The sequence below is a fragment of the Dicentrarchus labrax genome, unplaced genomic scaffold, assembly GCF_905237075.1.
Source record: "Dicentrarchus labrax unplaced genomic scaffold, dlabrax2021, whole genome shotgun sequence".
Classification (NCBI taxonomy): Eukaryota; Metazoa; Chordata; class Actinopteri; family Moronidae; genus Dicentrarchus; species Dicentrarchus labrax.
Window position 1 is genome coordinate 29,096,052 of NW_026136714.1, and position 14,031 is coordinate 29,110,082.

Sequence of the window (14,031 nt, forward strand, 5' to 3'; positions counted from 1 at the left end):
CCATTAAAACGCTCCAATTAATTCAGAACGCTGCAGCACGAGTACTGACAGGAACTAGAAAAAGAGATCACATCTCTCCTGTACTAGCTTCTCTGCACTGGCTCCCTGTAAAATGTAGAATAGAATTTAAAATCCTCCTCCTCACCTATAAAGCTCTTCATGGTCAGGCCCCTTCATATCTTAAAGAACTCATAGTACCCTATTACCCCACTAGAACACTACGTTCTCTTAATGCTGGGCTACTTGTGGTTCCTATAGTCTCTAAAGGTAGAACAGGAGCCAGAGCCTTCAGTTACCAAGCTCCTCTCCTGTGGAACCAGCTTCCAGTTGTGGTTCGGGAGGCAGACACCCTCACCACATTCAAGAGTAGGCTTAAGACGTTCCTCTTTGATAAAGCTTATAGTTAGGGCTGGATCAGGGGAATCCTGAACCACCACTTAGTTATGCTGCTATAGGCCTAGACTATCAGGGGATTTCCCATGGTGCACTGAGCTCCTCTCTTCCTCTCTCTTTCTGCACTCATTCATGTCCCATTAATGCATGTTACTAACTTCACTTCTTCCCCGGAGTTCTTGTGCTTTCTCGTCTCGCAGGTTCTTATCGATCCTGGTGGAGCCTCCTGCCATGGTCCTGCTAGATTGCCATTGCCAATACTGTTGTTGCTGTGCACCTGTCTGTCTGTCTGTCTGTCTGTCTGTCTTTCTCTCTCTCTCACTCTCTCTCTTTCACCCCAACTGGTCGAGGCAGACGACCACCCACCTAGAGCCGAAGGATCTGTCCTAGGTTTCTGCCTTTTAACAGGCAGTTTTTCCTTGCCCTTGTCGCCAAGTGCTTGCTCATGGTGGTACTGTTGGGTCTCTGTAAATAATGTTTTAAAGAGTTCGGTCTAGACCTACTCTATTTGAAAAGTGTCCTGAGATAACTTCTGTTATGAATTGGCGCTGTACAAATAAAATTGAATTGAACTGAATTGAAATGAATACCGGTATTTTGCGACGTTATTCTGGCTGCTTGCTGCTTCCCCTCCTTCTCCTCCTCTTCTTCTTTTCCTTCTCCTTCTTTAGGTTCTGGCAGGCTAGACGTAGCAAAGGCGTATTACTGCCCCCACAGGTCATAAATAGAAGTATGGATAGCTAACAAATCTCGTGAGAAATATTCTCACGAGAGTTCAATCTTGCGAGATCTCATGGCACGAGATTTCGTCACACTTCTGCTTGATTGTATTACCAGGGTATATAAGAGGCCATTTCATGTCATAAGCAGCACTGCGCATGAGCGGCTGTAGCTCAGAGGCAGAGTGGGTCATTCCTTAATCGGAAGGTCGTGGGTTCCACATGTCAAAGTATCCTTGAGCAAGATACTGAACCCCAAATTGCTCCTGATGCCGTGCATCGGTGTGTGAATGTGTATTAATGTTAGTTTCTGTTCGATGGACTTTGCCATCACTGAGTGAATGTGTGCGAAAGGGTGAATGTGGCACGTAGTGTAAAAGCGCTTTGAGTGGTCGGAAGACTAGGAAGGCGCTATACAAGTACAGGTCCATTTACCATTTACATGCAAAGGCCTAGAGTGGTTTCCTGCTTACATTCAAGCCGTAGTACAACTCAGAAGTTGTCAGCTCTCACAGAATTATGTGAAGCCACAAAGGCAGCCATCTTGGCACTTCTGGAAATTGGCATGAGTGAGAGACAGGTAGCCAAAAAACTGAAGATCTCCAAGACATCCGTTCATTACACCAAGAAAAAACAAGCCGAACATGGTACTACCAAATTGCTAGCTGGTCGAGGCAGGAGACGTCCACGAGATGACCGTGCACTCATCCTTTCCTGTGTCAGGAATCATCGTCAGGCCTCCAGGGACCTTAAAAATGAGTGGGCACTGTCGAGAAATGTGACTTGTTCAGCAAGGACAGTTGAAACCGACTTCTTGAAGCTGGTCTGAAGTCACACAGGGCACGGAAGAAGCCCTTCATCAACAAAAGGCAGAGGAACGCCCGGTAACTCTTTGCTAGGGTTCACAAGGATTGGATTGTTTATGATTGGGCTAAGGTTCTCATCAGTGATGAATCCAATTTTGAGTTGATGCCCACTCCAGCCAACTTACTGGTTAGGAGGAAGCCTGGAGAAGCCTACAAACCAGACTGTCTTGCCCCTACAGTAAAACATGGGGGTGGATTGGTGATGATTTGGGGTTGTTTCAGTATGGGTGGAACAGGGCAAATGCAATTGTGTGAAGGGCGAATGAACCAGGTCACGTACAGGGCTACTCTTGAAAACAGTCTTCTTCCATCACCTGATAAACTCTTTCCTGCCTCGAATGACTGGATTTTCCAATAAGACAATGCCCCTTGCCACACGGCAAGGTCAGTTAAAGCCTGGATGGAGAACCAGAACATTCGAACCATACCTTGGCCTGCTCAATCACCAGATCTAAATCCAATTGAAAACCTGTGGAACATCATCAACTCAATATGGAGAACCACAAGCCCAAAAACAAAGCAAATTTGTTTGAATTTTCGCAACAGTAATGGGCTGTTGTGACAGCAGAACAATGTCAGAAGCTGGTGGAGAGCATGCCAAGACGTATGGCTGCAGCCATCAAAAGCAATGATTATGCAATCAAGTACTAACTCCTGTGTGTATCATGTGACTAAAACAGATAGAAAAGAAAACATGGAATGCCTAAAAGCACTGTTTTTGGCAGTACAATGCCCTAGCTATTGATGTAAGAACTTAAGTGATTTTGGTTATTATCAAGAAAACCATGGAAAATGGCTAGATATCAGCTCTTAAATTAAACTCGTATGAGCTATTTTTGTTGTTATCATTATATTTGTCCAAACAAATGTACCTTTAGTTGTACCAGGCATTAAAATGAACAAGAAACTGAAGAAACAAGGGTGGTCTAATAATTTTTTCCATGACTGGGTATATGTAGTTGAGTTGTTTACTTAGTCCAAATGTTTCCAACAATGTTCAAACCCAGATTGTCTTTTTTTTCAGGTAACACTGCATTTCACCAGTCACCTGTCAATGTCAACTCTAGATCTGAACCGGTTGAGGGATTTTAGTCACTGGACATCAGAGAAACAAGCTAACCTAACGTTAGCAGCAGCTTGGCTCACAGCCTCTCGTTTATTTTTTTCCGTTTTTTTACCTGGTAAAAACTCCCTGAACGATGAAGGAATCCTAATTGGAAGAAACTGGCGGCATTGGTGGTGAAGACTCCCATGATCCCACGCTACTTCACAATGTCATCAAACTTCGCCTTTTGTTTTGACGTGAGAGACCCCTTAGCAACAGAAATTATATATTGTATGTTTAATGGATGTAATTTGATGATGCACAATTTCCCATAAGGATTACATTGTAGCCTGTTTTCTGTTGCAATGCTCTTACTCAATACAGAACCAAATTCAAAAAATGTTCACAATAAAAAAAACACCAAAGATACCCTTTAAGGCCTTAAATTGTAATCTTTAGACATACAGACAGACTGAAGAGAAAGAGGGACACAGAAACAGAACCAGTTCATCAACTGTTGACACACATCAGTTAAATAACAACAGTATTAACATGACATTTCCAGTAACGACCTAAATCCCTCTAAATGGAGCCCTTCCCCCTCTGCACATAATCTCTGGCTCACGGCTTGTAACGGAATTAAAGACCTGCAGTCTATATTGATACAGATTTACAGCAGGACTTTACTTTCATCCAAAGGAGTCTCTGCCCATCCCTGATAGTATGATGATAATTTTTATCCTTTGGATTTTGCACGAGTACATATGAGGTATACAAAACCTTAATACTAAAGGAGGTTGGGGAAAATGTCAATAGCGTTTGAATCAAAGCTTTGGAAATTAAAAGGATGAAGTGTTTTTCAGGCATAGGGATATCATGTTTACATTTTTATTTAGTGTACAATGAATGACAGGTAGAATAGTAGAATCACCACAAATGAAATCAATGATATTGTGATATAGTGGGCCTACCTACTGTGCATGTATAACATAACCATAGTGAAGAAGAAATGTAGAATAAAGTTGTATAGAACTGTTTCCTACCTTCTATTTCTAGACAAGATAGAAATATAGCTTACCGTCTAACCGTATGGTAAGCAACCGTTACTATCAAAACATTTCACTTTTGGCCAAAAACAAAAATCTGTCTGGAGACACAAATATATTTGCGCCTTACAATGCTAGTTGAGGAAATGCTGAAACTTTTCTTTTTGTGTTTGTTATAGCTACTTATCTTTACAATTGGAGAATGTAAAATCAGATCAGTGATACATTTAAATGTTAAAAAATATTTCTATATAATTTTTTTTCAGAGCCACAGGCTCCCTGTGCAGAGGAGTCTAAGAGCTACATTCCAAGGTACTTGGAAACTGTTTCAACCATTAAACATTTTTAGTGTGGGCATGCCTCATTAGTACTTCAATATTTAGAAAAAGAAATTTAAGTTGTTGAGGGCTCTTAATATAGAACCATATTGTACTGCAGTTTATTTAATGCATGCTGAATTGTGTTGCATTTACATAAAATATAGTGTAATCTACATAGAAATTAAATGCAAAATAAATTATTAATGCAAAAACCTAGACTATATTTATAGACTGCAAAGATTATCCCTGTTGAAGCCCTTTGTTAAAGGACCAGTGTGAATGATTTAGTGGCATGTAACGGTGCAGTTACAGATTGCAAATCCCTCTCCTCACCCTCCCCTTCCAAGTGCGGAGGAGAAACTCCAGTGCAAAAAATGCAAACAGCACTATCTAGAGTCAGTCTTTAGTTTCTCCTTTCTGGGCTTGTAGAAACAAAGTAGTTCAACAAGACAGACTCCATGGAAGGCAACCAGCAGCACTGGTAGATAAAAACGTGTCTTTCTAAAGGTAATTATACACTATACACTGATTATATACTAATGAAAACATACCTATGAATATTAGATTAAATTTCTGCCAACTGATCATCCTAAATGTTACACACTGGACCTTTTAATATTGATAATTGTTTTCCAATGGTGCACACCTCGAGCCACAAAACACTGAGATCTGTTATGAAAGTAATTTCTGAACCAACAAAAAGTATTGTTGTTAAAACTGTAAGACACAATGTAAGACAGCGCAAATTTTTAGTTTTTAATCTAAACTAATCACAGTATCATTCAAAAGCAAAGAGGCAGCTGAGGTGGTACTATGCCCAGATCTGAAACTAGATTGCCAGTGGTTTATTAAGAATTGAAAAATGCAAATTCAATTTGGCCTGTAATAGTTGAAATGTTGCTGTATATTTACTTTTCTATTACTATTCTTGGGGAATAGCACTAACTTACTTCCTCCCATCAATAACATTTTCCTTCAGACTTATGGAGTATCTTTCAGGACTCCCTAAGTTTGATGCTGCACCAGTACCCAGACACCTATCCATGGACTCACCATGATTTTCAAGATGTGTACGCTTTACTGTTAGGTAAACACATTTCTCTACCTTACAGTTTGACAACGAGGATTAGTTCTCCGTCTTTGTTCCATGTTTTAGGCTGACCTACATGTCTCATCCCACCCCTCCCCCTCTACCCTGCTCTTCTCCTGGGCACCATATGGCCAAAGATTAGAAAAAGCCCCATTTCAGTACATCCGAAATGTCACATTTTTACACAACAAAGAAGGAAACAACAATAATGTGGTCACTGTAGTCTGGATACTTCGATCAGCTGCTGACATGGACATTCAGAACATATTTTTCAACCATTTTAAATGCACCATAAAGATTGTCTCCTTGGTCTCTACAACAAACACAGAGAGTATGTGTCAAGAAGTTAGTTAGTCTAAAGTTAGCTATTACTCTTTTATTCTTCTTTTTTAAGAAGTTTGTAACAAGTTTGTAACAAACCATGTCCGACAGGACAAACTTGGGGGTTAAATTGATTCAGGGCTCTGAGGCTGGAGGGGGGCACTGGGACATGCCAGGGATTAGAGATATGTATTGTTTGAGGCTCGGGCCAGCTGCGGTCAGCAGTTTATGTGAACGATGTGCAGGGGGAGCAGATTCTGTCATGAACTATAGTGAATTCTCACCTTGCTGTGGTCATGAAATTATGACCACATCAGTTTTTCTGTGGTGTGCATATTGTGGTCACAAACACCCTTTGTTCCCAGACTGAGAGCACTATCACTTCTCGTAAGAACACACACCAACAGTAAAGCTGTGTGTGTCTGGAGTGTGTGTCGGGCCAGACACTGTTGACACTTTTATTTTTGGGGCGTGCTTGGCTGTTCTCACAACAGACGATTTTTCTGATGCAGGTTCCTGCAAACTAACAGTTTACTACAGTTTTCCGGCAGTAGCTCAGTCTGTAGGGACTTGGCTTGGGAACCAGAGGGAGAGGTGCCAGTTCCACCGCCTGTGCACTGCCGAGGTGCCCTTGAGCAAGACACCTAACCCCAAAGCTGCTTATGGAGCGCCCCCTACGTGGCAGCCTATCGCTCTCCGGGCACCTATGACTGCCCACTGCTCCTAATGTATATAGGATGGGTCAAATGCATAGGGCAAATTTCATTTCCAGGTATGTAAATGCTCTTAATACTGTGAAATGACAATAAAGACTGAATATTAAGATTTTTGTCTTGGAAATAAAGGAATCTAACTTTGTGAAAAAAATTGTGAGAAAATAATATTGTGAACTGTATCGAATCGTGAGTTGGGTGTATCGTTACATTCCTGCAGTTTCATATTGAGGCCGCAGTTGGAATTGCAGGATCTTCTTTGCAGTTGACACAACAGAATGCTCCAAACTAACAGATATGATGAAAGATACAACAGGGGTGGGTCATACATTTATGTCTTTGTAAAAGAAATAATCTGCTCAGACATGAGTACTACTGTGTGCATTGTATACTTGTAAAAACTTTTTCACAGTAAGCTGAAAGCAACCAGTGTCCCTCCTTCTGCCTCCTCAAGTATTGTACTGTACACAACTGAGATAAGTCTGTCTCAATTTGTTTTTTCTCAAAATATTTGTTTGCAGCAATTCCATTCCTACTGTTCATACTAGTTAGGAAGATTTCAGTGTCAGTGTTACCAATGTTTATCTAAAGATTCTTCGGTAGTCTGAGTTAATCACATCAGGTGGGTATGTAGTTAGTCTTAGCCATGGTCAGTCGTTTTAGCATGAAATTCTTTCTTTGTGTTTTTTAGGACAGCACTTATTTGCTAAACTGCAGTGGAGGAAAATGTAATACTATAAAAACTCACTGGTGCCAGTATAGGGGGGCAACATGACTTTTGTTCCCCGCCTTTCAGGTGTTATGGTAACTTTATCAACTTATGGCCAACATTACTGTCCTTCAGAGGCTGTAGAGGGCTCAGTTTACTAGCATCATATGAAACTTGAAGACCTAAGGAATTCAATGATACCAACCATGTCATGCTAGCCTGCTAAGTTCTTTGGGTACCCATGAGTCTCCCCTCTATACACATCTGCTGACTTTATGTTAATCCCATGCATTTTTTTGTATGCAGTATAAATATTTGTTTGAATATTTCTGCATACTAGGGTCCATAAGCAGTGTTGGTATTGCATTAATTGGTTATGACTGGAAAGCTGAAACTCTTGTAGAGTCAATGAGCCCAATTATATTAATGTGCGATGTTTGTCCCTAAAGTAGCATTTCATTGTTATGAGATCATTTTTTTAAACTTGACCTCGCTGTATAAAATTAGTTATTGTGACCTCTGGGATAATCACAGCCTCATGAAACTGTACAACCACCACTTAGAGGCCGAGGGCATCCAGAGGAAGGATGGCTTTCCTAGATATACTGACACCACTGATTTCTTACCATATTTCAGTTGTAAAAACTGTAGGCTTGACACTGAAAGGAAGTTGACATGAAAAAGTTAACTAGTGTATAACATACTCCAAAGCTGGATACCCCACACTGTAAAGATTCTCACAGACACTCACTTGATTTGGCTAACTCATATCATCTTCAGGACTATGAATATTGTCTCCCATCTCTTCCATTGAAAGCATTTAGGAAAAGATACCCTAATGGCCAATATGAACAGGAGGAATGCTTACAGCAAGTACAACGCGTTTGAATGTTTACACAGCCACTTGACTATAATTGTTTAAAGACAGACATCTATCCTTTAAGCCCACACTTAACACAGCCCAGCCTGGTCCTGACAGCCAAACATTTACAGCAGAACCAAACTTGAAGCTGCTGTTTTAATATCCCAAATCTCCTCCAACCCTTTCTATTTCTCTCTCTCTCTCTCTCTCCATCTCTCTCTCACACACACACACAAATCCTGGAGTAGACCAACCAGAGCCTGAAAACACATTTAGTGCAGTAAAAGTCTTGCGTTCTTCTATACTGACTGCTCTATTATTGAGAAATTTAACAATCAAACAGTGACTGTGGAGAGAACAAAAGGAAATAACACTATTTTCCTTATTAATACAGTACTTCTCCACTAATAAAAATACTTTATATTAGGGATATATTATTATATACATATTCGGTGCATCCCTACTTTATATTAATATTGAATAAAAAGACTATTCATGAAAAGGGTCACTCACAGTGATAAACCCATAGCCTTACAGAACTTTTCAGCCTTTTTTTGTTCATAGTTTTGGTTTTCTTGGTTTTTCCAGACTAGATTAATTAATTTTAATCCGCCTATAGTGAAACCAACAAGCGCAAAGAGACACTAGGGCACCTTGATCAATCAGTAGAGATATTGATAATGAGTTTACAACATATAAACAATCTAACAGTTATATGCAGATTGGACAAGAGCAGAGCACTATTTGACTCTGAGGTCCCTCTGTCTGTAGTCACCACTCTGCAGTCTCACTCAATGTCTTGCTGATTGGTTACACATCACAAATACTAGCCTCACAAATACTCAACACTAATGGCTGCTGTGCCAATGTTCTTTCACACTGTTCTGTTATTTTTAGTTAACTATAATAACCTAACCTTTTTAAAGTACCATTTTTCAATGATGTGAGCATAACAAAGTCCCATTCCCTTGTGCTGGCAGATATCTCCAAACCAGGGCAAAAAATAGATAAAGCTACACTAGAGAGAATATGTGTCACTTGAATGGCCTGACCTTTTAACATTTACCATTGCCTCCATTTTCCATGCCATGTGTCAAATCAGCATGTAGAATATTTACTCAATTTATTTCCTATTGAAGCCCATGAGTCACTCCATCGGCAGACGTATGTGACAAAGACCACAAACATATGAATGTTTAAATGTGTGATTACAGAACTTGTGTTGAACTATATATTACTTCCGTCTGGTTCCTGAATCATCAGTGCAGCTGGATAGACGGCAGCCTCTACATGTAAAAGCTATCACATCATTTCACAGTGAAGTCATTCTGAAACTGTAGCCAGAAGAGCATGAGGAAAACACTGAGCGGAGTCACAGGGAGCAGATATTTCTGCAGCAGCAAGGTATACCAATCTAGTAGCAAATCCCCTCATGTGAATGATGGCAGGGACAGTCTGACAGACACGGGGGCTGAAGTGGGCCCCCCGGTCACCAAAGACGAATAATACATTTGTTCTATTTAAATATCTGTCACATTGGCAGTGGCAGATCTCTGGCTGCTGTGATTGCTGCCACCCCTAAAAAATGCCTGGCCACCCCAGCTACCATTTGGGTGTCAAATGCTGTCAAAACTAACACATTCATTTAAAAATAACATGGAAAAAACCTAAATGAATGTACTGATCTGTTATGGCCACATTTTAGACTCAGTAATAGGCATATGTTCGATGACAAAAGGCATGTATTTGGAAAAATATATGAAGATTTGGAAAAAATACTATTTATTGATTTCTGCAGCCCTCATTTGGGGGCTTTTTCAAACAAATAATGATATGTGACTGTTTGTGACACCCCATGAATATTTATCTGGATCCAATCCTGCAAACTGGTGCATGATTATTAAATTTAGAAAAAAAAAAAAACAATGCCTGCACAACACACAACACAATTTACTTGATGTGGGTTTGTTGATGGTGTTGTGTGATTTAGGTCTACCTTATTTTTAAGGCTGCGTAATTAATCAAAATATTATCAAAATCGCAATATGGGCAATTTTCAAAAGGCAGAAGCTTTAGTTTTCTTGACTTAAGGTAAAATGTGTGACAGCCAGCATTATAATAAAGTACTGCAAAGATGTCCTGGCCTACAAATCTTGTTCTCCAGAACATTTTTCTATGTTTTTATCATATTGTATAGCCCTTAGTTTACCTTCTGTTATTTATCGAGTTACAACATAAGTTTAATACTCAAGTAAAATATTCAAGTGAATGTATAAATATATATAGCAATATAATATAATATATAATATATAGCAAGGCTACATGATATGGTAAAAACATATTGCAATCATTTTGATAGATATTGCGATATAATTAATGTGGGAATGATCATTTTTGCATCGGCAAATTAAATTGTTTGCTAAAAAAAACTATTAAAATCATGATGATGACTAATGTAATCCATTATAAAGCTGTTTGTCACACATTGTACCTTTATCAAGACATTGTAGTTTCTGTGATTTGCATATTGCACTTGGCCATATTGCGATTTTGGTTTATTGCGTAGCCCTGATACAGATCCGTTCCTCCTGGAAATGTTACTGTTTACAGAGGTAGTCTTATTTAGTGGTTGGCATTTTAAATGAAGCAAGAGGGAAGGTAGTCCCAGGCTGACGCGACAACTACAAATGAATATGTATTTTTTCTAGCTGGAATATGTTTTTGAAGAATAAGTCGGCGGGTCAAATTTGAATCCAGACAAATGAAAATGTCTGCTTAGGAAAAGTGTTGCCCGACAGAGAGCAGCGGGTCTTAAGCTGGATGGAACCATGCAGACTGTTTTGGTTGGATGTTGATTGTGTCTTGAGTCGTGACTATTACTATTGATACTGTTAAAATACACTTTAACACATGAAAACAGTGGCAGCACCAGCACAGTCACAGTTATCCCATATTCCAGTATGCTCACACTGTATTAGAAAGTCTCAGGCATGAGGCTACATTCAGATATCATGCAGAGTGGTTACCTCTGGGCTACATGGCCATGTAGTTCGAAGGCTCCCAATTCCAGATCAAACCCTCAGAATACTCCATGTTTTTAAAAACTGAACAAGATAGTGAGGTCTGTTAGTCCTCCAGAACCACACATTCACAATCTGTTAAAACCGCGCAAGAATAAAGTAGCGCAAAGCTGCATTCACGCTCAGCTGGAAAAAAAAAGTGGCTCCAGACTTCCAAACTCCTTTCAACAGATATCCACTGCAGGGAAATCCATCCGAAAGCGAAGATGTTGTTGATCTGCAGTCATTAATATGCTGCGCTTGTGTTTCTCTACAGGTAGCCTGTAGATGATATGCTATGAGGACTTGGTGAGCTTTCATTCGGCTGCAGGCGCAGGGCGGAGTCTCAGTGTCCACAGTTTGTTGAGATGGCTGTTTCGCCTTGAACTCCGCCTCCCAGTCATCACTTCCTTCCAGACTGTGTGCTGCTGTACAAACCGGGCGATGTGGCGTAGTGGACCAAAATGAATTCCCACTTTGGTCCACTACAGATCACACCGCCAGGGGCGGATCGAGAGAAATATTTATGGGGGGGCCAGAGGGTCGCCTGGACACTTTAAAGCTGCAGTAGGTAACTTTTATTATATTGGCTGAAACATTTACTATATCCTGACAGTAGTTCATGAGACAGAACATCTGGTTCCTTTGGCTCTTTCTGGTGTTCCTAATGGTATTTGCAAGAAACATGAACAAACACAACCAATCAGAGCAGAAAAAGATGTATGGATTGATAGCTTGAAAATGGTTGATTGTTGAGCCTCATTACCATTGACGGCATTTGACACCTGGAAATGAGACTCAACAATCAACTATCTTTCTTGGTTCTCATTGGTTATTTTTCTTCAGGTATGGTAGATTCTTGCAAATACCATTAGGAACACTAGGAGCAGCCAGAGGAACCTGATTTTTTCACAGATTATCTGATCTGATCTCATCTGATCTGCCTCATATATGAACCAGAATATAGTGAAAGGTTTCAGCAAATATGAAAAAAAAATATTTGTATAGGCTAAGAGTTACCTACTGCAGCTTTAAGGGGCAGCATAAATATATGCTGAGTAATGAAGATATTTGAACTCAGAAACATTGCATTATTGCGGCACAATAGAAATATGTAAAGATGCCATTAGAAATCAATAAATTGTTTTATTTCCAAATCTTCTGACATTTTTACAAAGATGTCTTTGTCTGTTAATTTCCTTTTTTAACATGTTATTTTTCAAATTAAATCAATGTTTTAAAGTTAACAGCATTTCATACCAAGGTGGAGGTGCCATGGGGTGGCCCCCCAAAAAATGTTTGGCCACTCCATGGCACCTCCAGATCCATCCCTGACACCACATGAAGGCTGCTGGCATAAACAACCATAACAGTGGCGATACTTTCCTGAAAAATAATTGCATCATAATTTGAGCTATTTTAGTATAATTTATCATTATCATTATTATTATTATTATTATTATTATTATTATTACTACTACTACTACAGTATAAAAATGTGGGCATTCAAGTTACATGAATACTAGTGTTGGGTCAGATTATTTTGAAGTCTGTTACTGAATACAAATTACATGGTAATTTTGTAAGCAGTTTTTTTAAAGATTACATTTACAAAATAATTTAATCTAATTTGAATACTTTTGGATTACTTCAAAATCAAACATTGAAAATATTGCTCCTTGAAATGGATGCAGCAAATTGAAGTTCCACAAATATTATTTTTTCATGTTTGAAAAATCACTTTTTTCATCTCAAACACATAGAACAATGGAACAACATGAGGTTCAGCCCAGTCCCCTATCACGATCAAGAGAATCCAGGTTTATAGAGCATTGCTTATCATCAAAAAAAAGTTTAATCACCATATTTTAAAGACGTCATCAAAAATCAAGTAAGAGGTGAAATTAAATAGTAGGGGTTACCAATGACACTATTAAGGTTCTGTTCCATTTAGTGTAGGAGAGCCTTTCCAGTCAAATGTTCAATAGCAGCACCCTGACACTGTTTGACCTGAAAGGAACAGAACCTTAATTAGTCATCATTTGTAACACCTGTATTACCCTACTATTTCATGTCAAAATGTCTGCTGTAAAACAGGTTTATTGTGGCTTATAGGAGTGCTAATATGTGTGATGAGTTAGATGGGTACAATGCCAGTAGTACCAACCCAGCAGTGTTAGGGAGTAGTCATATATATATATATATATATATATATCTTCCAGTTGTGGTTCGGGAGGCAGACACCCTCTCCACATTCAAGAGTAGGCTTAAGACATTCCTCTTTGATAAAGCTTATAGTTAGGGCTGGATCAGGTGAGTCCTGAACCATCCCTTAGTTATGCTGCTATAGGCCTAGACTATCGGGGGGTTTCCCATGATGCACTGAGCTCCTCTCATCCTCTCCCTCTCTTCTTTCTCTCTCGTCTCGCAGGTTCTCATGGATCCTGGTGGAGCCTCCTGCCATGGTCCTGCTTGACTGCCATTGCTAATATCACTGATATTATTGTTATTATTATTATTATAATTATAATTACTACAGTTACTATTATTACTATAATCACTGCTCATTGTCCCCCATCGTTGTTGTCGTCATCATCTTCTTCATGTTCATCATTATCAGTCACTACTATTAGTGTAGTTGTTGGTACTGTTGTTGCTGTGCACCTTTGTCCCTGTCTCTGTCCTTCTGTTGTTATCTTCTCTCTCTCTCTCTCTCTCTCTCTCTCTCTCTCTCTCACCCAACTGGTCGAGGCAGACGACTACCAGTTTTTCCTTGCCCCCGTCGCTAAGTGCTTGCTCATGGTGGTACTGTTGGGTCTCTGTAAATACTTCTATAAGGAGTGAAGTATAGACCTGCTCTATTTGAAAAGTGTCCTGAGATAACTTCT

General features: G+C 39.5%; 1 protein-coding gene across 3 annotated transcripts in view; it reads right to left on the reverse strand.

Annotated features, from left to right (window-relative positions):
* The window catches only part of pdzd2 (PDZ domain containing 2), a 71,920-nt gene extending 60,324 nt beyond the window's left edge, over positions 1-11,596 (reverse strand). For 2 of the 3 annotated variants that reach the window (XM_051422239.1, XM_051422237.1), the window contains exon 1: positions 11,111-11,595. The gene's annotated coding sequence lies outside the window, so the exon portion shown is untranslated. Of the gene's footprint in view, positions 1-11,110 lie in introns of all 3 variants that reach the window. The other variant, XM_051422238.1, reaches the window with a different exon arrangement.
* Positions 11,597-14,031: the final 2,435 nt, after the last annotated feature.